General features: G+C 37.9%; 1 protein-coding gene across 1 annotated transcript in view; it reads right to left on the reverse strand.

The window, feature by feature from the left end:
* STXBP6 (syntaxin binding protein 6) overlaps positions 1–24,244 on the reverse strand; it is a 94,934-nt gene that overhangs the window by 66,915 nt on the left and 3,775 nt on the right. The window contains exon 2 of the mRNA XM_041402605.1: positions 16,761–16,823. The gene's annotated coding sequence lies outside the window, so the exon portion shown is untranslated. The remainder of the gene's footprint in view (positions 1–16,760; positions 16,824–24,244) is intronic.

Below are 24,244 nucleotides of genomic sequence, written 5' to 3' on the forward strand. Positions count from 1 at the left end.
TAATGTCCTAGTAAACAGTATCACAGATCCCAGCTCACAGAAAGGATGTAATACTGAAGTTAACCTAAAATACTGCAATCTATGAAAATCCAACTCAAATGTTGTAAGACATAAGATTTCTGTACTCTGTGTCTGAATAGCTGCAGACTGCTAGTAGATTATTTTAAATAGGTGTGCAAGAAAACAAATATATTTAAAGTGCAGCAACCTAGACAAAATTTTTCAAAATCAAAACTTGCTACAAAGAACCAAACTTACTAAAAAGTGCTAAAACAGGAGTTCATATGGGGCTTCTCCTTGATAAGAAAAAATGGGGCTCAAGATAGTACTAATTTCTTGGTATACTGACTGCATTATTGGTTGGCTTAAACAGAGATGTAGCAAAAACTCAGGTTAAAAGAAGTCTGTCTCTGTTACACAGCTACCAGAACTGTTGCCTATAGGAATATACAAAATAAATGATGCAATGCTATTACTGCAGTATAGCACCCATAACTACAACACACTAACTCACATCACCTACTCTGTCAAGACATCTCACAGGAACCAGATTCTGACTTAATAAGTACTGATAATTGAAAAAACACATTAAATAGATTCATAATTTAGTGTACAGGTTGCCAGAGAGACATGTTATTCCTACAGCATCAGCTGAAGGTGCTTTAAAGAAAGAAAATATAAAAACCCACAAAACTGTATGAACTGACAGCTGGCACATAGTACTCTTAGCACTTGCTTTCTCCAACTTGTATAATTCAGTACACTCTGAACTCAGGTTTTACAAATCCTCACAGTTTCATTTCCATTCTTCCTCACATAATTGATATTTGTTCAAGCTACAGTCATCCATTAAATTAAATATCCCAAAAGAGGAGGGAACAAAGTCAGGCCTCTCAGGCTAAATATTTTCAATTTTCTAAACTGCAACCTGCAATACCCACACTAGCAAAAAAAAGAAAAAGTTCATTTATATTACTTTAATGCTGGGGAAAAGTACGAAAGCATAGTAATACATTGGGATGAGACAAGAAAAGATAACATCAAGATATTAAGGCATTTTATCTCATCCATCTAAGGTGAATCAACATTCCTTGGTAAGTATAAATAGTGGTTTTTTCAATCACTCCAAATGCTTAAGAAGAATAACATACTAGAAAAATGCACAATGCTTTTAAGAATGAAATATATGTGATTCTGGGGATATTAAAATCTGTAAGAGCAGACACACCTCTATGAACTACTACATGAATGCTTTTCTTGAGGGAAAACAAGCACTATGCAAAGTAGTAAACCATCGGTTGGCAGTGTGGTGATACTTTGCAGCAGTTAAATAAATAGTTTTCTTTTTGGCAAATAACACAACCTGAACACATTTCATGCTGCATGCTTCTTTCCAAGAATCTTCCAGCAGTTACAAGCATCACTCACTTCAAAATGGATGAGTTCAACAAAGCTTGCAAAATTGCAGAGGGTTCTGCAAACTTAAGAAATTACAAACAAAAATAAAATGGTCTGATCAGGTGTTTTGTTCAAGGGATGTTATCATCTCAGAAATGATTAAAGATGTCATCCACAGCTTCTAGCCCCAACTATGTTTGATAGCTTAGCTCTGCTCTCCTGACAGAATCCAGTTAAAACCATGCCTGCAAACAGACCTTGTACGTTGAAATTTATGAGGTTTTGTGGGGTTTTTATTTTTGGTTGGTTGGGTTTTTAAGGAATAAACTGTTCAATCTCATAGAAAGCTGAGAAAAACCAAGACAGGAAACTACTGGCTTTTCTCCTCTCCTCTCAAGTAAGTCCTCCTTAATTACTTTCATAGTAATTTGCAATCAGTGATCAGTGACAGAATTATTTTATTTTACTAGCTTGAAAGTTTCCTTCAAACATGGCAAGGCAGCAGTTATGTCAAGTGATAGCCTCTTGGGAACAAGACAGTCTTCTTTCAAAATAAAGATATAAATAAAATACCACTTTCCCCTCTGCACTCCTTACGGGGAACAAGTAGGAACTTCTTGAGGTAAGGGAAGATTTCATCAGGTTCATGGATGCGGACAAGCCATTAAGTTTTAGATTAGTATCTCTTACAGATCAGTGTGGTATTAATCAATGTATGGGATGCCTGTAAAACACATTGCAAAATTTTCCAGTTCTACATTAAATTCTGAGAACAGTAGAACAGCACAGTGAAGGATGAAAGAATGATGGTAACCTAGACAGCTCAACCAAAAGGAAAAAAAAAAAAAACACACAAAAGAAACCCCAAAAAAACAAAACAAAAACCTTCTCTATTTCTATTATGTCTTTTTATAGTTTGCCAAGGAAGAGACTGGAATGCCTTTATTTGAAGTGAAAATATTAGGAGAATCACATCTGTTTTGCATGCCTGAAGCTGAGACAATACAACATGAGCGCATGAGAAGGTGGACCAAGGAGTAACAACGACATTTGTAAAGAAGCATCCTGTTCAGGGAGAGGGGATGCAGAAAGACTATACAACACAAACCCCCTGTATCATTCTCTTCATATATTTAGGAGTGGTCCCATGCTTATTGCACACAGAACTTAGACCTACAGTGCCCATTTCACATGTCAAGGTAAGAGGGCTGTTTAAAAAAAAAAAAAAAAAAAAAAACGAAACCAAACAACAAACAAAAAATCATGACAAAATATACAATGTATGTCTTCCTTCAGACGAATCCCAGAAAACAGCAGCTCAATCAATGTATCAGACACCCTTCCAACTTAAATGTCAACCACAACTTAGCAATGAATCATTTATGCTGTCTCTAAAAGAGCAGGCACAGCTATGAACCCTGAAATAACAATCTCTCAGTATATCTTCACACGCTTATGAAAAGGTAATTTTAGCACCAAATGCACACTTGATTGGTAAATACACACTTTAAAACTGAATGGCATTTTCAATTTTCCCCTATCAGATTAGTATGTATAGTAACTGACAAGGTCCACAGCAACAAATCCTCTGTAAGAATTCTGTGCCAAAATCAACTTCATACAACCCACATCATATTTTACATGGCCACACCCCTAGATAAAATGGCATCCAACCAAAAGAACAAGCACATATTCCATACAGAGCTATGATTTTTATTCCACAAATACATTCTGCACCAACAACAGGAAGAAATATATTCCATCTTTAACTAAGACATCTGAATAGAAGGGAAAACTGACAGCCACACAGTCCTGGCTGTAGTATGCAGCCCTGAAAACAAATTCATGTAGATACAGATGTGTTTATCTCAAATCACTCTTTTTCTACCATAAACAACCTTATGAAAAACCTCCTCCTGTGCAAAACCTAATCACCACTACACACAATGCTCTCAGTTCATATGTATGAGCAACTCATACAATTGCTCAAGGACAGAAATTTCCAGTTACAGACAGGAATACTGTTTCACAGAGAAATAAATCTAGTCCTGTCCTCAGCCAAAAGAAGCTTTTCAGTAGTGGCTTATGCCAGATAAACTGTGGGACATTACCAAATGAAGGGGTCAACATCCTTCATCTTGCAGTATTTTCCTGATTCATTAGAACACTCAACCGATACTAAAATTTGCAGCTGCACATTAGTATCAAAACAGTGAGACTGTGGGAGGAATATGCACTACTCTTGGCAGTAATCTACAGTTCACTGGGTTAATTCATTCTTCAAACCTTACCCTCATCTCTGCACATTCCTTTAGAACCAAGCCCTAAAATTATATTCTTAAAATTTATTATTTTTGAATCCTGAACCCATTTCAGAGACAATGATATGTCCTGTTGCAATGAACTTATAGACGCCTCTGCACAGTTTTTATCTTTTTCTTTCTTTATTCAACAGGACCCACAACCTCTACTAATACTAACACCATACTTTATTAAAAGCTATTAAACTACTTTGCCTTTGTAATCCAACAATCAACGTCAGTAGTTAAAAGCAACTCCATAATTCAATAATTAATTGCATACATACAGCACCCAGAAAATTTTATAAGTACATCTTATGTTAAATCAAGTGGTGTTTTTGCAATAGGTTTTTCCTTTCATATATTTTGCAGACTTACAAAACTCATAAAATTCATAAAAGGTATCAGTAGCATTATCTCCAGACTTGTAACTCCTCAAAATCACCCATCTAGAAATCAGCTACCTTAAAAGAGAATGGTTAACTAATAACATGAATGATTCAATCAAGCTTCACTTTACCCTTTACTTTTCATTTCACAGTCAGTAGGTAAATAAACATGACTTTATAACCTGATACTTGGCCATTCATTAGACTTAATCACGCTAACAATTTACTTCAAACATATTCATTTCATAATGGCTAACACAAGAGGCAAAGAAGCTTAAGAACTTACACAGGTGGCTTTAAATTCACAATACACATTTACAGCTTCCAACACCTAAAATATGCTTGCATGTTTAAGATATATAGGAACTTATTAAGACAAACAATGTACTTGGATAAACTGACATTAAGGCTTATTTCTGTGGCTTGTTGATCCACATTGAAAACAGCACTTTGCCAACACTAAGTACATAATAAACACAAAGCTCACTACATCTGCCTTAAAGCACTAGCTATCCAGATAAGCACCATGAGCACAGGTAAGGAAGGTAAGATGTAAGTGAAACAAATATATGTTTGTAAAAACAGTATGGATACAGCCAAGAAACTTCAGAGCAATCAGCTTCCAGTAAAGAAGGGATGGGACACAGAGAATATCTGTTGAAATACCAGTAAAAATCAAATATAACTCCAAGCACAAGAGGCCCTTGATTTAGAAGCATTTGGCAAGTGACACAGTAACAAACTACTTTACCACAAAAGATTAACAAAGATGTCTCCGCATGCCAGACAAAAGGGTAAAACTTCTTTCACCCACGTAACACAGCCATCTCCTAGCAGACAGAACCCAAACTCTACCAGAAGAAACAAACTAATAACATAAATAAGTTATTTATAATAACTTATGAAATAACAGAAATAGCTTATGATAAGAAGGGCAGGGACAAAGCTCCACTTCTCAAAATGCTACTATGACATCAGAAGAGAAGAACGTTGAACTGGGAGTACATATCTTGTCATTTTTTTCAGCCTCCACAAGTCTCCTCTCATGCACTGAGGAAGATGTTTCTTTTACTGCAGAAACTCCTGTGCTAGTGGAAGCCAAGCCTCTATACTCAGAAGCACTAAAGGTGGTCCTCACAGGCCGTACTATGGAGTGTGTTTTTGGTGAAATCCAGGACTGGGCTTTACCACGCTGGACTACAGCTATGCCAGGGGCTGGCTAGATAAGGGAATGACAGAAAGACATGGGAAGGAGTTCACTCTTGTGCCCTAACTGCCTTGCCAAGAATAAAAGTAATGGTTCATGCTCCAAAAGTCTTAGGATAAGTCTTCCTCCTCAACTTCTATGCATCTAAGACATATTAACGTATATAAAATAAACTTTGAAAATTAAAACTCCCATAGGAAATCCTACTCTAAAGAGGAAAGAAAACTATCCAAGGGCCTATTACTAATAAATGGAGCACAGGAGCCCGCTGCTTAATGAGATTGTCAGATAAAGAATCTCAGAGAGAATATACGCAAGAGACATGGAGACAGCACCACTGACCACCACGGTTACAAAATATCTCAAACGCTGGATCCAGCGGCTAAGGTTGAAATATTAGATTCTTTTAAAGGCCTGAAACTGGATCAGTTTCTATGCAAATCAAATTTACAGAATTGTATTAAGTGTCATGAAGGAAAGATCGAGTGCAAAGTGATTGCCCTAACATGACTGCATGCATTTCTGCCAATAAAATTACTGACTGTTCTCGCCTTAAGAACTACAGCATGAAATCTAGAGAATACAGATACAATAGCCTTGCTAGACAGTATTAAAAAAAATCTGCAACTTCTATAAAATTTAGAAGGAATTAACTGAGTCAATTCAATTTGACTGAGCAGCAGTCAAAGCACTGAGTCACTTCAATTTCTTTTTGTAAGTAAATCATAACTCAGCTAGATAAATAAATTAACATTTCATAAGTAAAAATTCAGAAAAGGCAAGTGCAGAAGAACACGGCTTCATTTTCAATGACTATTTTCCACCTCCTAGTGCCATAATACTGCTTTTCAAGTAATTTACAGTTAAAATCTTATTTTCTTTGAAACATTTCTGGACTACTTTTAGTCAGTCAACTCAATGTTTTTCCTTCAATAATGGTATTTGCCCATATATATGTTTAGGCCAAAACTGAATTGGCAACAACATACTACTCCTTACCACTCCTGACATTCTTCACTCTCCCTCATCACATTCAGATTGGTAACTTTTACTAGTATAGAAAGTCTTGTCCAAGTCCCTTTAATGCTTTTATTGGAGAATAAAAGGAAACTGCTCTCCTGGAAGACAGATCCCAATACCATAAAGGCATAAAAGTAGGTGGCCATGTGCAAGTGTAAAAGGAGGGTAAGTTTTAAGAACTTCACAATATATTTTTTTCTTCCTGGAAAGCACAGTGAAAATCCTTAAGTCTTCTGATCTCATTGCGCTGAGACCAGCACAGTTCCCAAATCCATGACTCATTCCAATCCCAGCAAAAAAAAAACTGCTGGAGAGACAGATGTTTTGTTTATGAATTAATTCCTTCAGTACATCCTGCTCATAATAAAAAATAATCAGGCTTTACTTTGTATGCAAAAGATAAAGCATCACAGTCATATTACTCTTTTCTAAAGGGCTCCTCTCCAGCTGCCCACGAGCCCCACCAAGCCAGTCCCACCTGTGGGCCCACATCACAGCCTGGCCTCAGGCCATCCCTACAGCCCTGTGAGACCACAGTTCCTCTCAGCAGAACTTCTACTGATCCAGCCCCACCACGCCTACTGGTGGGCTGATACCCCAGCCCGAGCTTGACCTCATCCCCAGGGAGGTGTCCCATGCCCCAGGCTGAGTCCACCCAACAGCCTGGACCCCAGGGAGCCCTCACCACTCCTGGTGCCACAGCCACAGGGAACCTCCGGCTCACAGGGCACCTGGGCAGGTTCAACCAACTGAGAATCAAAAGATCAACTTAAAACCACCAGCAGCTGTTTGCACAAGGAACACCAGCAACAGCTTGAGTAAACGCACTGAGCAGCAAACAGGATCCAAAGCCTGTGCTTACTCAAGCCTTTTGCAGTTATTCCAAGTTCATAAGGACAGGGGAAGGGAAAACAAAGGAATCAAGCAAACAAAACTTCTTTTTACTCGCTTTTAGAAGGTTTTAAGTAATGGATGGCAGATCATGAGAGAGACTACTGCAGAAGGGACCAGCAAAGGACAGGCAAAGCAGTGAGAGTAGAGAAGCACAAGGAAGGAAAGTCAGAACACCTAATCATTGCCTGCACACAGTAATGCAGCAGCAGTAGCCAGCTGGAGCTATTTCTTCTTCAAATAAAAGGTAATTATGCAAGAGACTGCTCAGCTCAGCAGTGGGAAAGAAGACAAGATGCATCTGAAAAGCTATATACCACTGAATCAAAAACTTTCTGCTTATATGTGGTTAGCAAGGGCAGCAAGGACTTCAAAACTGCAGACAGAGAACTTCACAGGGAGTGCTGCAAAACTTCTGCAGAATGACAGCGGCAGCCTGATTTGACGATGACCTAAAAAGGCTGTAGCATCTCCCTTAGTCACCACAGCTCCTGTAGGCAAGCCTCAGTGCACAGGGCCAAAGTAACTAATGACGTTCTTCGAAACACAGCATCGCAGGGACATACACAATCCTGCTGACAAACTCTGAGCTGAGACTTTGCAGAAAAGAAAAATGATACAAGCAATTCTAGTCTAATAAAAGCACATTAAAAATTGCTTCAGTGACCCTGGCAAGAACCCCAAATGTGATAGGAGGCAGAGGAGCTGCCAAGCCTTGCCAGTTGTTCCACTCTTAAGTCAAGATAAAAAGATAACCACTTCAACAACAGTATGATAATTAGAGACAAACACATCCTTTATGTGTCAATAAAAATTCCTAGTTATTCAAATACAACAGTTCATGCATAATAGTGCTACAACTCAGCAACATTTATCAACATCCTTGGAGCATAATCCCATTCTAGTAAGATGATAAACAGAGCAGGCCAAAAAGGAGAATTATGCACAAAATAGTCTCGCTCACAGTTAAGAATGGTTCCTGTTCCATTTGGGCCACCAGTAGGTGATCATCTGAATTTAAGAACGTCTGTAAACTTGAAATTAAAACAGAAAATAAATCCTTGAACCTATAACCACATCTGAACAGAAAGGAAAAAAGTTCAAATAGTTAGCATTGCTATTGTGTATGGATAACAGTGGAATTAACACTTAAAATCAGATTTTTAAGCAATTTGCGCAGTGGTTCAAAAAAAGTAAAAGCAGTTTCACAGATACTAGAACATGTAACTATCAGTAAGACACTAGGCTACAAGCCTCAATAGTTTAATTCTATCTTTCAAAATGCTGGGTATATAAAAAAATAAGACTGCAACTTCTCCCTGAACAGTTATGAGAAATTTTGAGATAATATTTCAAAATAAACCTTGCTGAATTTCAAAGGCTTATCTTCCACAGGATCTTCCACAGGTTTGCTCCCTGTTTGGTCAGTGAATATACGAAATGACAAGCACAACTGCCCATTGTAAACAAGCACTCTTAAACCCATTCATAGATAAAACAAATTCTTTACAGCATTCTCTGTTGCATAAGGAGGTGACATGTTGAAATTCAAAGCAGAAAATATCAATAAAACCTAAATAAATGGGTACCAATGACAGGCACAATTTCAGTTAAGACTTACTCATAGTAGAACACCAAAAACAATGGATCAACTTATTTCAGGTGACAGGAGAATGAGGAAGCTTTTGTTCAGAAAGCAGTTTAACTCTACTGAAACTCAGAAAATAGATTTCGAAAGCATTTTAAAAGATCCATCCCCTACTGGGGGTAACTCAAACATAGATTATTTACAACTGATATTTCTCTAAGCAGTTAACATCAACTCAAGGTAACCTCCTGTGTGAAACAGTAAAGATAAGATTTTCAGAAAGCTGAGAAAGCAGGCCTTAGAAACAGAAAGAACAGAGAACTAGCTGCAGCTACTATTAGGTATATAGTAGTATAAAGGTATTTTTTTTGGTGGATGACCCCAAAAAATCATTTGCCCCAGGACAAGAAATCAGAAAATGTCATTGCTACATCTGTCTAATCCAAAGGAAACCCACTTTAAGCATATAAGATATAAATAAATAAATAAATGGAGCAAGCAACTGCTTGGCTTGTTTTAATATCCTTTAGTCTAACTTACTACTAATGTCATTTATACAATTTATACCTCAGCTGCATCTGCATAGTACTTCAAACTCACAAACACTGCCAGGGTACACAAATGCATTAAAAGGTAGTAAAGAAACTAGTAATCTGACATTTTAAAATCAGAAACTATTGTCCCTGTCTTGATGGATAAAAATAGTTTGAACAGCATTAGAAGAAATACAGATTTAAATCTTCAAAATTCAAATTTAAAACGGAACAAAGTAAGAGCTTTCTATTTAGCACATGATAATCCTGTCATTTAGCATTTGACAGGTTAAAAGTGCTAAATATCTGTCCATGCAAAGGATGAGCACGCACTTGGACATTTTGGTTGCAGAATATACAGCTCATATTTGACAGAGGGACATGTCCTGTTTGCACCATGCTTAATTACAGTGCTCTGCCAAGCATTCCTCTCTTACTTGAGCATTCCTTGTTACACACCAGGTTCATGCCTGTGCTTGACACATAAGCACGAGGTAACTGCAGGGCTTATGCACAAGACAAAGGTATGCAACAGACTCAGAAGCCACATGTATCCATGCTGGGATAGCTCAGCACTTTTGCAGAAAACCACAGATAGTACAATAGGCAAAGGATAAATGGTGATCCTGACAGTGTTTTAAGATGGACTTCTTGCCAGCTGCTGAAGAGATCCCACAGACCCAATAAAAGCACTGCAAGGGGTTTGATATAATCTCCAAAGGATTTGGAAAATTCATATCTTTTTAAAAGTGGATTTGAAAACTGTCACTTATACTCAAGTTGTCATTTTCACTCAAATAAAAATCCACAATGACAGCCATCAAGCATCCCCAAAGGAGAAGAAAATTAGAAACATAGAGCATATTCATAAAAAGAGGTTAGGTGAAGAAGTGAAACCATTCAGGTCTTTAGAGACAGTTGAAATCAAATGCAAAACATAAGATTCCAACTCCTATTGAGTTTTCCCTTACAGTTATTAATTTTTTCAAATACAAATTACAAGTCTTTAGGCAGAAAGCTTAATTGCTTGCTTTGTATCAAGCAAGTTCTCGACAGAAACAGACAGTTTTTCTTCTTTTCCAAAATTAGGCTTTGACTGAACAGAATTTCTGGGATGATGAAACATGCTTACCAAGCACTGCCAAAAGAGAAATTCCATGTAACTTCCTTTTGGTTTCCTTTGAATTACTACATATGTGAATTAGTTACCTTGAAGAACAGCAAATTATATTAACTACAAGGCATCCTTAAATAGTAGGAAAAAGCAAGGTGCCAATTACCACCTTCTAGCACAATCATACAAAACAAAGAGGATATCAAGGAGCAGAAAGCACAGCTCTTCCTTCAAGCCAAAGCAGCAAAAGATATTATCAACTTCACTGACAAACGGTTACATTTTAGGTGGTCCAATAATAGAAAATGCTCCAAAATATGAAATAAAAAAACCCAAAAAACAATTGAATGGTCACCCCTAATATAATGAATGGTAATTCTGTGCCAAGTACATAAACAGATGCAAACTGAAAGTATGCTGAAATAAAACACTAGATTTGAAAACTCACATTCATAAATTGTGTCCTGCTTTCCCATATAAGGTTCCCTCTTCCCATTTTAGTTCAGAGACAGCACTCCACATACTATAACAGAAGGGTTAACCTGGGTTTACCGCCAGTATACCCACTCTATTAAAACAACAAGGGGAAAAAAAAAAAAAAAAAAGGAAAAAAGAAAGAAGCAAACCCATATGCAAAGGTCAGATTCCCAAACCATTCTCACCTGAGTACAGGGACAGCATCCACAGGGGAAGGTTCCCCTTCTCTTCCTGCTTTCTTTCAAAATGACCTTTCTTTGATTACCTTCATAAACTTGTTTTGCCAAATTGGAAATATCTACTAACATTGCTGTGCCCATTGGTGGAAAATGATAGGCAAAAGGACCTTCTTTGGTCACTCTGAATCTTGAACATGGAAAATAATGCAGAAAAGAATATCCAGAAAAACATCCATTTCTATTTCCATAAAATGATGTACAGTACCTGCACTACCAGTGAAGTCTAAAATTTAGAACAACTCATAGAAATATTATGTATTAGGCAGCCACCACTGGCATTATGCAAGCTTCAGCTTGACATCAATGTTCTTCTTTGAAAACTCAAACCACTAAACAGGATTGGTGCCCACTGACTTGTGGATTAAAAGAAACTGCTTGCAATGGTGCATTTGGTTGACTTAAGAGATTGCATTTTTAGAAAACCATTTTCTGGCAGTCTCACTGTTGCACACATTAACAGAAGATCTCAGAAATCATATTCTAAAAGAGGAATTGCCACCTCCACCTTAGAAAGGAAAAAAAAATCATCCCAACTAACTTTATCAATATAGTCATAATTCTAGTGTCTGGCAGGAACAGTCTGTCTCTTACTGCAATGTTTCCTCTCATTATGCAGTTTAAGAAAAAAAGGTTTGTCTCTATGCTAAATCAGCCCCAATATTCTTTAAAATTATTATGATAATCCAGGCACATGATTATTTTTTCACCACAGCACCACATTCTGTTCAACATCTCTACTTCAACTCCATCAAGCTGTAACTCCTGTCCTGCGCTTACTGTTTTGATATAGTTTTGAGGAATGCCTTGAGCAATTCAAATCTGCAAATTTCATACCACAACCTGAATATACAGAAGTGATAAGGAACTTAGCTGGTTACAGGAGATGAAATAATTTCCCAATTTATCTCCAGTATGTATTTTTGGGGGGGAGAAGGAGTGGGCAGTACTATGCAGGTGATACAGAAGAAAAGGAATTAGGAGCAAAGTGTTGGATCTGAATGCCATACCTGTGGAATATTACCAGTTCTGATCCACACTAGTCTGCTTTTATTAGCTTTTTGAGTTTGCTTCCTAAAGAAGACATAAAAAGAAATTACCTACTACCACTTTTTACATAAAATTAGTTTCGCTAAGTGCTTACACTACTTTGTGTCTGATCTTTGAGCCAGTGTCCTCTAGTTCACATATATTGGTAGACTACATTTTGGAGTATTTCAGTCTTGTTTGAAGAACAGTGTTTTGATGAGAGAGAGATCTAGGACAGTTTTACAGCTTTAAAATAATGTGCCCTTAGTAAAATGCCCTCATTGTTATTATTCAACAACACACTTTCAATGACAATAGGAATAATGTCCTTTTTCTTACCTTTATTTAAGGAGAGGCAGAAACCTACAACACTGCAATCACACATGACAGCAACTGGTGGTACAATCCCAATATAATTTCAAAATGTGAATAGAGGGGTGTAGGTGAAAGGAAGAACATTCACAACTTGATTCAAGTTACCCAAGTTTCATGCACAAATGTGATTCTACATATTTCAGGGCTTTTAAATCTACACTGAACAGTCTCCTTGAAATTAACATGCTATTCTGGCTGTTTCTGCTGTAATTGACAATGAAAGAAGATTAATTTCATCTTCCCTTCAAGCCCATGCAACCTTTATTCATTTGCAATTTGTCAACACCCTGAAGATATTAACCAAAGTCTTCAGCCCTATTCCCAGGCTAGACTATTGCTGGGACAGAAAACTAGAGAACGTTTTCATACAGTGCTTTCAAATCCAGTCAGTGTGGCCTCTGAAGCTCTCACAAGAAGGTTACCTCATTCTCTCCTCCCTTGTGCTGCAAAGAATGCTAACTATGCTTCACACACAGAAAGAACTAGGTCCTTCAAACATCACCAGGTTTTCTCTGCCTTCTGTTAAGAGAACTCACCCTTCCAGGATCTTATCTCCCAGTAGTCAGGAGGGTAGTACAGCTGTATTCACACTGAGGAGATGTGTTTTCAATGTACCAGCACATTTGGTGACTTTTAAGTTTACTCTAAGACCTGTCAGGTTTCCTAAAATAACATACATATGTTTGCTGAGCATTCAAATGTGCACAGTATTCCTTCTGGCTCCTGCAGATCTATTAACTGCTTCAAGGTATCTGACACCCAGTAAGCTCAAGGTGCAAACTTGAGCAGAGGAAAAGCATAAATGGAAACTCAAATTGCTACTCACCTTATCACCAAAAGTTCCTGCTCTTCTACAATCAAAGCAGATAGCTTTGTTAAATAAACTGTGTAAATCAGATTCAAGATCAAATGCAAATGTTTACTGTCTTTTGTCTTTCCTGCTATACAACAGAACTATTTACCGCTCTGATGCCTTTTCACAACTGTAATAAAAATGATTCAGATCTAGTACTTCCTTGTACACAGCTCTGGCTTCATCAGAAACACAATTCCCTCCTCTATTCATTCCTGAAAGGAATCAAAAATAGCTTTATTCAGGGGGTGTAAGCCCTGTTACAATACAGTGGCCAGGCTAGAGAAGTGTGAGAATGTACACTGAAGTCAGAAGTAAAATATTTTTAAGCAAATTTGCATCAACTAGGATCTTGCTCTAGAATTGTTAAAGTCTTATACAGATTATTGTTATTAATACACTTCTGTGAGTACTGTGATCAGTACTCTTTACTGATGTGTGCATGGCATTCTACACTTTGTTAAATAACAAGGTTTTGTACATTTTTGCTGGCAGCTTAACACTTTTCTTTGAAATTCTTTCCTTTCAATATTAAGCTTTCACACTAATCATGCTGTAACCTGAGCAGGCAACCTGATGCAACTAGCCTTTTTAACCACCCATACCTGTGTGAAATTTGGTGAAGGAATGGAACAGAAGATAAAAGAAAGGCAACCCAAGTATGTAACACCAGAACAATGAGAAAGAAACTTAAGAAAGAAGAAAACAAGAAAAGGAAGGGAATCCCTCCTAATTTTTATATAAAGACAAATGTGCAACAGGGACAGGACAGACTTAAAAGAAAGGAGAAATGTCTTCCTCCAAGAGGAAGAAAATCAGTAAGTGTCATTGATTCAACAGAGACCCAGAATCCTGTGAGGCACACAAGTATCTTTAAAGTTAATGATGGTCTGTGCTCATTATGTTCAACAACAGGAGAAACCCCTGAGAGAGATCTTCAGGACAGGTAGGTAAAGCCTCACAGATAATTACTTATATTTAAGACCTCTTTCAGTAGCTTTCCTATTATGCAAGGATTCAGCCATGCATTTTATCATGGATGTTATCACTAATAAAATACATTAAACACCGTATAAACAAAAGACAACAGCAAAAAAATTCAAACAAACCAAAAATTTCCCATACCCCACAGAGATAAGGCAGACCTGTTGATTCTGCACACATTCACTTTGCAAATAACATTTTCATCCTTACCTAGTAAGTATCAGCTATCATGTTACCATCACAACAGTTTCTCAGGGTTGCCTATGTAAGTTTCAGTCTTCAAGCAAAACAACCCATCCAGAAACTCAAAGGTCTGAATCCAAGCCTTGGTAGATATAAGAAATACTACGAAGTTGTTTGGGTTTTTTTAATAGTGAGTTTACATACAATGCAGATGTACATTTCAGGGGTGATGCTGAGTCAGAATGTGAACTAACAGCCTTTATTCAGCCTGACAAGTACAGCGAGGCCACCAGTGAAACACAGTGTATACAGAGAGGAAGGGAAGTTTAAAAAAAAGAGACTCATGAAGCAATATCCTTATCAGGGTATTTAGTGCACCCTAAATGGAATTTACATGTGCTTTCTTCTGGTCATTCATCACTAAGGTAGCTGAACTTAGTCTTCAAGTTCATATACTTTCGAGAGTCCAATAGAACTAATCACTTTTAAAAAGTGGGATATTACCAGGATTGCAGTAATTAAAAATTTTCACTATTCTTGTCCATATGTTAGAAAGTTTTCAAAAATGAAAAGAAGAGTAAACTAAATTTTTGAAGTTAATATCCCAAAATACTTTGGTCACGGAGAAAAGGAGGGAAGGGGAATCTTAGGGTTTTGTTTTTTTCTTCAAAGAAGTATTCACATTACTCCACTTGCTGAAAAAAGAAAGAAGCATTTCATTTGCAAAGCACACATGTGTTATGGACTACAAGATCTATTAGTATTTTAGAACCATTTGTCTCTCCAAGAAAATTTCATACACAAACATTTGCAAGGACAGGCAACTCTGTAAAAACCGAGATCTATAATAAAGGAGCCATGAATGAGGCACATAGCACATGGTACAAATATTGTTTTTACAACTTCTTAAAAGGCTTTCATCTAGCTTTTACAAGGATATTAATTTCTCAAAAGCTACATCATTATAAGAACTGCTTCTAAATCCTCATGAGAAAGATTTTGAAATTAAGAAAGAGAGTGTTAAGTGCATTCTGTGCTTTTATCTACTATGCCTACTGATGCTTCAGTCTTTCTTCAAAGAGCAATCTTTTGTATGGCCATCTGCACAGCAAGTAAAGAAAGCAAGAGATGTTTTCCCAAATAAAGATATCACAAAACTGCGGGTATAGCCCTAATAGCCAGATGCATACTTGGAATTCTTTGCGACTCATTAATTTTAGTTGCTCACTCAGCTAGACAATTCTAGCATCATTTATACTCGAGAGACAATTTTATTACTGTAGGAAAGAACAATTCCATAGGACCCCCAAGAGAACTGAGAGATTTCCATCTAGAATCAAGCAAGGATCTACTGCTAATAAGTCTTGCAAATTTTTTTTTGCCTCAGATGTCCATTCAGGCCAAAGACCAAAACAAAAAAACCAAAATATTATGGTTATGGAGAGATGCAAATTCACCTCTTAGAAAGCAAAGATCTCAGGTACACATAAATATGTAATTAATTTACAAATTATGTATACTAAAGATAACCTTTAACCAATAATTTTAATGAAACACAATAGATAATTCAATACCTAGATATTGCCGGTACTTAAAGTGCTCAGACATTTTAGAACAATTAAAAAAGCCAACCAGAAGCAGAAGCAGCCCTTCAGTGTCCTGTACCTTGTAATACAGACAATCCTACACTGAAATCAATTGCTCCATTCAATGAAAGATTAAAAATAACAGATGCATTTCTCTTGCCTTTGAATATACATTACTCACATTTTAAGCTTAATTAAACACAGAATACTCTGCACATAACAAAGTATATTAGACTTGCCAGCACCATACTGAGGCAAACAACCACCCACAACTTCAAATTTGTCTTTTTCTTTTCAGTGACCCTTCAGCACTTGCAAAGCATTGGCTTCTTTTGTTCCACAACAGAATAAGAAGCAACCATTTAATTAGCTATCTAACATAACTCCAGGTCCTTCCTTATTCTATCTACATTTCTTCAGGATTTTCATTTTAAGATGTTCAGAAACCAGTTATCCAGCTCTGCTAACTGAAAAGCATTTATTCATAACAGCTATTATTTACTCAATGTGTGGAATATTTCACATCCTGTCACAGAGTGTAATAACACATCTGGAAAGATCCACAACATACCATAGTGGAATTTGCAGAACACTTACCTTTCACCCCTTATCATCAATAACTTTGTTGCTTCATTTGAAGTATGCAACTCAGAAGAAACACTGTGAAAGAGAAGTAGAATTGAAAGTCGAAGGAAATGGAAACTACAAAGGAAGTCACACAACTGCAGAACTATTGAATGGCTTGGGTTGGAAGGGACCTTATCCGGTTCCACCACACACGGCTGGGTCATGTCCAGCCTCTCAGCCAGCAGCACCCTCAAGCCCTGGCTGTTCTGGATCTGTCCATCCCCAGCCTCTGCTGATACCAGGGGTTGTCCCAGGCAGGTGCAGCACCTTGCACTTGGTCTTGTTAAAACTCCTTGAGATTCCCATGGGCACAGTTCTTGGGCTGGTCCAGGTCCCTCTGGATGGCATCCCATCCTTCAGGTTTGTCAACCACACTGCTCAGCTTGGTGTCACTTGCAAACTTGCTGAGGCTGCACTCAATCCCTCTGTCTACGCCAATGAAGAAGATACTAAATAACACAGTTTACAGATCCCTAAGGGACACCACTTGTTACTGATGTCCCTTGGTCCCTGAGCTGTTGACTACTACCCTCTGGATGAGACTATCCAACCAATTTCTTATCCAGTTAACAGTCCAGCCAGCAAATCCTTCTCTCTCCAATTTAAAGAGAAAGATGTTGGGGAGAACCATGTCAAAAGTGCAGATAAATGACATCTGTAGCTTCCCTAGTTCACTGATGGAGTCACTCCAATATAGGCGGCCATTTATCAGGCAGGACCTGCCCTGGGTGAAGTCGTGCTGGCTGTCTCAAGTCACCTTCCTGTCCTCAATGTGCCCTAGCATGGCATCTAGGAGGACCTGTTCCATGACCTTCTCAGGCACAGAGGTGAGGTCAGCAAGTTGGTAGCTTCCAGGATCCTCCTTTCTATCCTTTTTACAGGTGGGCACAATCCTTTCCCTTTTCCAGTCATCTGAGTCACATCTTACTCTTCCCAAAGATTACCTTTCTAAGATAAGCTAGAAAAGTATAATTATTTAAAGGAGAAAATAAGAACATGAAGAAAGGTGAGAACTCACCTATAAATAGAGGAAATCAATCTCTAGTCAACATTCTTTGACCAAAGATGCCAAGGTTAATGTTTAAACTGACACATGACAGGGAAATACACACCTATTAAGGCCCTTAAGAAGTCCCTGGGGACTGCAAAATGAGGTTTGAAAGATAACAGCCTCATGATTAAAATCACGTGCAAGGGTTGCAAAGATAATAAAATAGTGAGAAATGAGGAAGAAACAGACAAAATTATAAAGGCAGAAAACAAAGAGTGACATTAGAAGGAGATTAGACACAGCTGAGACCACGTTACAGGAATAATCCTTGTCCATGGAAGACAGCTGAACCAGTGCTACTGGTTCATTAATCAGATAAATACCTCCCATAGCTCCCACACCTCCGAAGACAACTCATTGCACCTCTCTGTGTTTCAGTAGTACTGAACTCTCATCTCCTCCCATCTCAGACATGTTTCTAGGGGAATTGCTGCATTTCCTGGGAGTGCTCTAATATCTCTTTTCTATTTTCAGGAAATTTTATTCAGCATAACACACTACAATATGTTATATCACAGCCTGGATTCCACTTTTCTGATCCCTTCTATCCCCTCCTCAGCATAGCTCACTGAGTGAAATGAAAAGCATTTTCTTCTTACTGCAAGCTAAATTATGTATTCACCCCTCTATCAAAAAAGCAAGGCTCCCTTTTAGTCACAACAGATATCAATTGTCAACCTCACCTCATGCCACCCTTTTGAAAAGTGAGGGAGAAAAAATGCTTAAATGACAAGGCAAAAACAAGTATGAGCACTCATGTCAAAGCTGGGAATATCCTGAAGTTCAGATAAGCCCTTGCTGTAAGAACATGAAATAAATCCACATAGTGGGGGGAACATAGAGAAAAACAACCTGGGGTTTACTGCTTTGTCACCATCAGGAAGTGAGAAAATGCTCATAGCCACCAAAGCAGCTCCCTGTGAAACATCCAGACACTACACCTTCACAAGGATGGCTTTTATTGCTCCACCTGTGAAAATTCATTTCCCTCTGTGCAGAGACATGCACAGACTATGTGTGGGGTACATGCACAAACTATGTCAGACACAGAGGAAGACACAACAGATGCACAACGAAAAAGACAGAAAAACGGTCCATATACATCATTGCCTGTTTTACTCTAGAAACCTAAGTAACAGGTTTGTTATAAGCTGGAAAGGAAAGATGTTTGTGTTATACATTGGGCAAGATTCTCCATAGGATGAATTAGCAAATTTTTAAGAGGCCTTCAAATGCATATTGAGTTGATTACAAGTTTCTTACTGAATTGCTTAAAAGATAAAGTCTGATAGGCTTATAATCTATAAAAACAGAACTAGAAAGGTGTATTATTATCACAGTTTTACTACAGATACCACCTTGATCAACTCATTTAAGATCATTTCCTTCTACAGAAAATGAGGGGGTCACCACACCCAGCTCATGGGAAATGGGAGAGTCTGGCATCTGCTAAGCACTTATGGGACCACCAGGTCAGTGTTTTAAGGCTGCACAAACACATTCTTCAGCTTAATCACTGCTCAGAGAGAGCTTTAAGGAAGCCCCCCCTTAGCACCCAGTGGTACCTGGGTTACTGTCAAAGACAATCCATTCCTGCACTTTCTACTGTAACCAAATGGAATAGAAAAACCAAAAACAAAACTGTGAATTTAGCTTTTGAAAAGTTAATTCAAATTTAGCTTTTGAATTAACACAAAACCAATCAGTATTTTCAAGTCAAGATTTGAAGGCATCAGCTATTACTGTCTGAAACAAGCAACTAATCACAAGATATGTCAGCATCTTGTCTATATCCTGCTCCATAAGTTTCTATAGGGGACAAACATGAAATAAACAAGAGTAATACTACTGGAGAATTCTCAGTTTTCTCTGCCCAAACATCCAGAAAACCATATCAGTTCCCTAATAACCTAGTGGAGAGGAACAGAAAGCAGAGTTGCAAACATGGTCTTATCATCCCCTTAAGAGGAATGCAGAAGCACTGTTATTGCACTCCAAGGACAACAGGATCAAGCCTCGCCTCAGCACAGACCTGCCCACTTTCACAAATAAACAATCATTTCTACAAGAATAAATAAGAAGATTTATACAGAAGTAACTAGGAGTAGAACGGGAGTAGAACCCCCAGACATCTGGAACCCTTATACTCCCACTCCAAAACACTGCTGTATCTTTCACAATAACCACCACTGAAAGAAAAATAAGGGCAGTTTAATGCACTGTTGTTTTACATGACAACTAAATCCAGTATATTTCTCAGCTTACAGAGCTTATCTTTGAAGTTTTCTTTTTAGGAGGTTAAAATGCATAATGTTTATGCCCCAAAAAATTAAAAGTTACTGAAGTCTAATATTTTTTAATTGCATACTTCTTGTCCCCTAAAATGAAACCTTGTCTAGCAACCAAACAGAACCTGAAACTAGTCTTGTATGTAATTCTTACAAGGATCTGAAGGTGCCCTATACATGGCTCCCATCTACTAAATTCCTTTATCGAACTATAGGCACACTGGTTTCTTAATCCTTTAAAGGCTGTCACATAAGCTTTCGGTCAGATAAGGGCTCTGAGTTAAAATATCACATTGGACACAAGGAATTTACTTTTAAGACGCTAAATGACATATTTCAGATCCCATCGAGTCATTAAAGTAAGTTAGAGGTCCTAAGTCCTAGCTTCCCCCTGAAAAATTTCACAGATAACCAATTAGCTTGCCTTCCCAAAGCTTTCTCAAGAGCATCTGATTTCCTGGGCTGGGGACAAGAATCACCCACAATTCAGTATGACCTTGGCAAACTGGGGCAAGCAGGGACAGTGGTGTGTCAAGATGTGCAAATGAAGTGTAACCCAACAGACACAGCGACCTTCAGCTAACACAGTAGTCACAAAATTGTATTGCCTTACTCCCAGCGCACATAAAAGCTATTTCTGTTCATGCTTTTTAATACTGCTTACAGAAGTAATGTCATTACTATTTTGTGAAACACTACAGTGCTGTGATTCATGCCCCCAAGGCTTTCAGCTCCTTCCACTGACTTGACAGGAAATGTGGACACCTCAGGTCAGAAGATAATCAGGTGCCTAAGCAGACAGCATAACTCACAAGTCAATGCAGAACTGACGTAAAAGATGCTAGTTTTCAGCCCAGACTCAATCACAAACACAATCTGTGTATAAGTGCAAGTTAATTAAGAACTCTGCAAGGTACAACTGATCACCTATGGCAAATCCTTAATCTCGTATTTGGATATTTAAGCAATAGATTATATACTGTAACTGTGTCTCTGCATCTAAGAAACACGTTACCTAGCCCTATAGTTACATACTAAAGGAATATCTGAAGCCTTACTAAATACATAGGAAACAGAAATATTAAAGCAACTCTATGGGACAAAGCTTGCCTGCCTGCTCTGTTCAAGTTCCAGTCAAGTCAGCTACAGCCTTTAGCTTCCACAGGAGTTAAATTAAATCAGAATCTTCAAAATGAACACTTCCATCGTGAATTTCTGTATGAATAGTTCAGGCCCTGGTAAACTGAAAGTCATACAAATGCCCTAACTTACAGCAAATGCAGTCTGATGTTATAGTCAAACTAGTCAGTTGCCCAGAAAAAGAAACATGAAAACATGTAAAGATTCAGTCTTGGTTACATTTTTCAAATACAGATCATACGTTACCAGTGATGTGGGAAGCATCCAGCACCTCATATGCTTTTGAATCATTCTTTTCTCCTCTGAAAGTCACTTCTGAACAGCTGCAAATGCACACAGGCTACAGTAAAACCGATGTTTCAAATAAACAAATGACACATTAATTTTCTTAAGTTGTGAGTTTTACTAAAAGCAGTCAAGAATAATTCTTGAATACTGAAACTGAAATTCTGTACTGATGGAGACAAAAATTAATAGCGTGGGCACAATGCAAGATGATTCTTAAAAGGGCCCCATTTAAGGTTCAAAAAAACGTAAACGGAAAATTTCAGTTCCAGTAACCAAGAACTCATTTCCATCTGTGAATATGCCTCTGACTTCACTCAGCTGTCTGCTTACAAAACAAACTCTTCATTGTTTGATATCCCCTCATACTAGTGAGCTTCCATATTTACAAGGTGCAACATCCTTTCTGTATCTCCCAAAACAAATCATAGAACATCCTGAGTTGGAATGGACCCTCAAAGACCATGAAGTCAAACTCCTGGCTGTGCACAGACAAGCCCAAGAATCACACCATGGCCCTGAGAGCACTGTCCAAAACCAGCTAAGCTTAACACAGCTCTTCTCCTAAAGAGAATGGTATAATAAAACTGTAAAAAGGAACTTCCAGAGGTCCCATCCAACCTCAGCTGTTCTACAGTTCTGTGATCTTCTGGGGGTTTTTGTATTTTAAATCAGAATGCATCTTTAATGCAACCCCTTCAGCACAGGTCAAGATTTTGAAATTACAAAACTAAGTTGTAAATTTGAGGTTTAAACACCCACCTTTAAATCTTTCCTTAAGACACTAAAGGTAGCTGAACACAAGTTTTTTGTTGGTTCTTTCCTGTGGAAAGACACCAGACACTTTTTTGTCTCTTTGAATCCTGTAACCTTCATGCAATGAAAAACGTGGCAAAGGCCCAGGTGCAGAGCCTGCCATCCACCTGCAGTGGATGCCTACCAGCAAGGAACTGATGGCCACCAGGAAGCCAGAAAGAAGCCCCTTTGCAGTGTTACACATGAGCAGAGCACATCTCTGAGCATGGCATCCTACTGACTTACAAGTGTTTGCTGTTAGAGGGTAGAGTGGATTGTTAACCTACGCTGAACAAACTGCCACTTCAAAAAACTATTTGCCATGTTTATATTAAAGTCACAGAGGTGCTAACAGACTAGTCACTAACCTGTGGGCATATCAGAGCACTTGGACACTTTATTACACTGTCAGGAACTTGCCATACAAGCTCAAAGAAATAAATGAACTAACAGGAACTCACTCTAACTGCATAATTCCAATCTGTCAATAACAGATCATAGTCTTTCCTTCTTTCCTTCCATATATGATTAACAATGTTGAACTGAGCATTGTGTCCCTTTAAATGAATACAGAAAGTTTATATGCTCAGATAATGGCCCATTAAAGGCAAACAATTCAAGAGGAAGCTCTTAAACATCCTAGAATTTCTACTAATTACTAAGAGGGCGGTTTCCAAGTGTATACTGCATATGGCAAGTTGTTTGCTCTTCCCCTCCTCCTAAATACACTAGCAAGTGGAAAGGTAGGAAAACTGTTAGATTACATCTCAATTTCGCACCTCAACAACCCTGGAAAAAAACTCTAAGTAAAGTTAAGGAATTACTGTTTTGGCTCTCCAAGCAAGTATTTGCAAGGTACAAAGAGTGTTGTCTAAAACAGCCTGCAAACATAACAGAATGGCTTGTGAAAAGGAGACCCAAAACCAAAATGTGTAAATAATAAACTATTTGGCCAGGACAGTTAGCAAGAAGAAATTATAAATATTTCTTTTTTGAAGATGAATTGCAGGCAAGCACCAAATTTCACAAAAGTTACATTTCCAGTTTTATCTTATGGTGATGCATCAAGAAAAAGGAATTGTTTCCACAGCAGCAGAATCTTAATAATTTAACTATGGCTTAGTTTAACTCAAGTAGGAGTATGCTAATTTCTTATAATGAAATCTACTCCAAAACAAGTTTATTATTTATTGCTGTTATACATTTAAGAGTACTGTTTTATGCATAGACAAGAAAAACCCAACCTACCCAGAAACCTGTTTTCCAAAGTCTTTCCATCCTAAGTGTTTCATACACATACATGTAATCTGGGGGTTTGCCCTATTACTAACAGGCCTGCAATTACACAGTGTGTTTCACACTACTTAGAAACTTCACATATATAAAAAACATGTGCAATCTCTAGGAAGAGATAATGAAGTGAAAGTGTCTGAAGTTTAAAACCACACAAGACAGTAAAGGCAGAAGAAAAATCAAAAAAAAAAGATTCCTGGAGCTGGCACTATTCTCACGCCTACAGCAAGACTAGAACCAAGTTTAAAGGGCAAAAAACCCCCAAGTTCAGCTTTTAGTCCTGGACTTTAGTCCGCAGTTCATGACCATAAAACCTTCAGTAACTTGTATTCATAGCCACTGGTAAGAATTCTGCACCACTGAGCAACCTTGAGCTCCCACTATGCTCCTGTTTTACTAAGGAAATCAAAATGCTACAGAACAGAAGGGTTTGGATATTTTCTCCTTGGGGCTGTTGACAGTAGATTACCACTGTTATCTACATGTAAAAGTCTGAAACTGACAACACATACACATAGAAACCTGGGTCTTCTAAGCATCAGAAATCCAATACAAGTGCTGTCTTGTAAAGAACACAGGAACTTTACAGTCCAAACTGCTCC

The sequence above is a fragment of the Onychostruthus taczanowskii genome, unplaced genomic scaffold (genome assembly GCF_017590055.1).
Source record: "Onychostruthus taczanowskii isolate IOZ18803 unplaced genomic scaffold, ASM1759005v1 scaffold1, whole genome shotgun sequence".
Taxonomy (NCBI): Eukaryota; Metazoa; Chordata; class Aves; order Passeriformes; family Passeridae; genus Onychostruthus; species Onychostruthus taczanowskii.